The 3,411-nt window shown below is 46.9% G+C and overlaps 1 long non-coding RNA gene across 1 annotated transcript; it reads right to left on the bottom strand.

Annotated features, from left to right (window-relative positions):
* Window positions 1–73: 73 nt before the first annotated feature.
* On the bottom strand, window positions 74–2,123 carry LOC113203805 (uncharacterized). Its single transcript, XR_008011868.1, has 4 exons — window positions 1,120–2,123; window positions 827–927; window positions 383–715; window positions 74–177 (listed from the first exon to the last, which is right to left on the bottom strand). It is a non-coding gene; the product is annotated as an uncharacterized LOC113203805 (long non-coding RNA).
* Window positions 2,124–3,411: the final 1,288 nt, after the last annotated feature.

Raw genomic sequence — 3,411 nt, 5'->3', positions numbered from 1 at the left:
ATATATAACTCTAACAGCAGATGGGCGCCTAACAGGCAGCCAACTCTGAGCAGGGCTGTAAAGTGGGTTGCCTACCTCGCGACGAACTCGCAGGCCGCAGCGAGGGACGCTCCAGTCCGGGGTAGTTGCACGCTACTCGACGTTCTCATGCAGTTTGCACGAGCTCTTCCCTTCCACCTGCAGAAAATCGGGAAATATCTGTTCAGCACGCTGCAAAGACAACAGTTTACTCCGTACGAAAGAAAGTGTGTACTATGGCACGTTCACTCAAGGAGGTGTGTGCCGCGACAAGTACACACTTTCCTGCGTGTACTGAGTACACTGTTGGGTCTGCAGTGGACCACTATAAAATTAAGAGTGAGACTAAATGAGCTACATTCACCTCTTCAAAGTAAGAAGCGTCATGTGGACACCACCCAGCAGTGGCAGAAGACAAAGCAGTCGGTGGTGTAAATCCGGCGGCCGCTGCTTACGAAGACACAGTGTGGACGGAGTGCACTCCATCTTCATATAACCACCAACTATGCCGCTCCACTCCGGGAGCACTGAACATGCTAAGTATTATAGCTCAGCGTTAAAATTATGCTCGCCCATAGCATCGTGGCTCAACGCAGATGTCTTAAAACGAATAAAGACGACGCAAGATACTATGTTCTTGCAGTATACAAGCAGCAGCCTTAAAGTCCATGAGGGAGGGGGGGGGGTGTCAGAAAACCTGTCGAAGACAAGAGGGGACAACATAAATCACTGCTGAGAGATAAATCAAACAGCAGAGGGCGCCTGACAAGCAGCCACCTCCGAACAGTCCTGTAAATGGGTTGCCTACCTCACGACGGACCCGCAGGACGCAGCGAGGACATTCCGGTCCGGTGTAGTTGCACGCTAATCGACGTTCCCACGCAGTTTGCAGGAGCTCTTCCGTTTTACCTGAAGGCAATTTCAAAATATTTGTTCAGTACACTGCAAGGACAGCAGTTAACTCCGTACAAAACAAAATGTGTACTTTGGCACGTTTACACAAGGAGGAGGGTGCCGAGAAAAGTACACACTTTCTTGCGTGTACTGAGTTCACTGGTGGGCCTGTAGTGGCCCAAAATTAAGAGTATGCTCTACATTTACCTTTTCAAAGTAAGAAGCATCGTAGAATACCCGGCAGTCGGCAGCCGAAGAAAATGGTGCAGCCGATGGTGTAAATCCAAGCGCTGGTGCTTACGAAGACAAAGAGTGTGTGCGCACGGTGGAAAAGGTTTCTTGTATTTCAAGATCCGGTCTTGGATCTTGTGGAGGACGCCGATGGCATCCAAGAACAGATTTTGAAATACAAGAAACGATTTTGACCATGCGCGCTTTAACCTGAAAAAACCTACTATTCCACTTCACTCTGGGAGTACTTAAAAGGCTAAGTATGAAACCTACACTCGCTAAGGGGACCGTGGCTCAAAGCAGCTCACTTCAGAAAACAAAAAATATTTCCCTTCTCCCAAACAAGAAACTCTGTTCTTGCAGTATACAATACACAGTAGCCTTAAGACCCTTACAATCAGATCTTAAGGCACATGCGTTGAAAGTGAATGTCCCACGTAGTTACCAACGAAGATACATATTTAATGAAACGGTATGTCCACAAGAGCAGAGCTCCGGCACAAACTACTCGGTAAACATGGCGTTTGTTGAGCAAATCTGTCGGGAGAACGTGAGCTACCTCAGTACTCAGGGCGACACGGCTCACAAATACTATCATGTTGGCAGCTTCGTGACACATTCCTCTTTTCAACTCATTTACAGACCTACATACTGCTTCTCCTCCTGATGGTCAGAGAAGTCTTACGTGTACAAAACTTTGAGAAAGGCATTATCAGACCGCGAACGACATTGCGCACTTCGCTTCTTTTCAACTGATTTACAGCAAGCTTTCGAACTGCTTCTCCTCCTGCTGGCCAGAGAAGTCTTACGTGTACAAAACTTTGAGAAAAGCCTTATCAGACCGCGACCTACATTGCGCACTTCGCTTCTTTTCAACTAATTTACAGCAAACGTCCGAACTGCTTCTCCTCCTGCTGGTCAGAGAAGTCTTACGTGTACAAAAGCTAGGAAAACGCCTGTATAGACCAGACAGCGACCGACGTTACTCACTTCGCCCCCACCCCCTACCCCCACCCACTACGCACCTATCTCGAAGCGGGAGTGCCAGGGTACTTGCACACCAACTTGGATAAATACTTAGAACTCATCACCACACAGTGAACATTGTCCGACAAAGACTACTCGGCGAGCAAGTTGCTCTATATGAAGCAAATCTTTTGGGACGAAGTGCGCTACCGCAATGAACACTGAAGTGAGCATTCCAAGTACCTCCAAGCTGGTATGCTCATGCCATGGCATTCAACTACGAGATTCTAAACCCATTCAGCCTATAATGCACTTCATGGAAAATGTAGCGCATGATTTTAAAACCCGCATTTTAGTTTTATCTCTATGAGAATTGGAAGCCCAACGAAACTTTGTTGGCGGAAGATAAACCGGAATTGATTATCTCAAGCCCGAATTAACGCTAAAACGCCAACAGCGACACCCTGGAACAGAAGAGTCATGTGACAATCAGAACTCAATTAGAAACTATTTAGCGTTTACACGAGCACGTCTTCTTACACCGGAAGTCCATCAGCGTGCTGGCACGCTTTCTGATTAAGCAGAGTGCTTAAAACTCAGTACACAGAGTATGAGCCGACGTTATTGGGGAGACACATTTTTATTGTTTCAGGGAGGGAGGGGGAGAAGTAAATTTCAAAACTGCACCACAAAATACGTAACTAGCCGATTTGAAAACGACGTTTGGCTTAGCCGTCCAAATGACCATTCTGCAGGCGCGGTTTAACAGGAAAAAGGGGAAGAAGTAGGAAGGGCAATCAGCGAATCCCACTCCTCTTCCCCCACTGTTTTTCTTTAAAAAGTCAGAACTTCACGAAGAATTCGTGGTATGAAAAAAATTGTTGCCAGAACTCTTTGTGAAATCACAACTTTTCTTCGTTGTCAAAAATTGACAACTTCAGCAATTATTACGTTGACTTACAAGTATTTCCAAGTAAGAAATCAAAATTACAAAGAAGTGTTGTGATTTCACAGTTGCTTTGAATCGTGAAAGTGTTGGGAAATTACAAAATATTTTTAATAGTGCCGTCGGGCCAAATGGCCCCCCAATCAGCTCATGGGAAGCCATCTGATAGGTGGGTAATTTGAACTAAAACAAGCAGGCCCGCCCTTCCGCCAAACGGTGTTGCCAGCTCCACTGTGCTGCGCCGGCAACTCCGTTCGGCAGGGGCCGGGCCTGCTTGGCCTGCCGGCGGCGATGGTCGGGCCTTCGGCCCGACCATTTTAGTCTCGCGATTTACTGAAGTGCATAATCAAATAAAT

Source organism: Frankliniella occidentalis, unplaced genomic scaffold (assembly GCF_000697945.3).
Source record: "Frankliniella occidentalis isolate FOCC.00 unplaced genomic scaffold, Focc_3.1 Scaffold272, whole genome shotgun sequence".
Lineage (NCBI taxonomy): Eukaryota > Metazoa > Arthropoda > Insecta > Thysanoptera > Thripidae > Frankliniella > Frankliniella occidentalis.
This window is presented reverse-complemented; position numbering and strand designations above follow the sequence as displayed.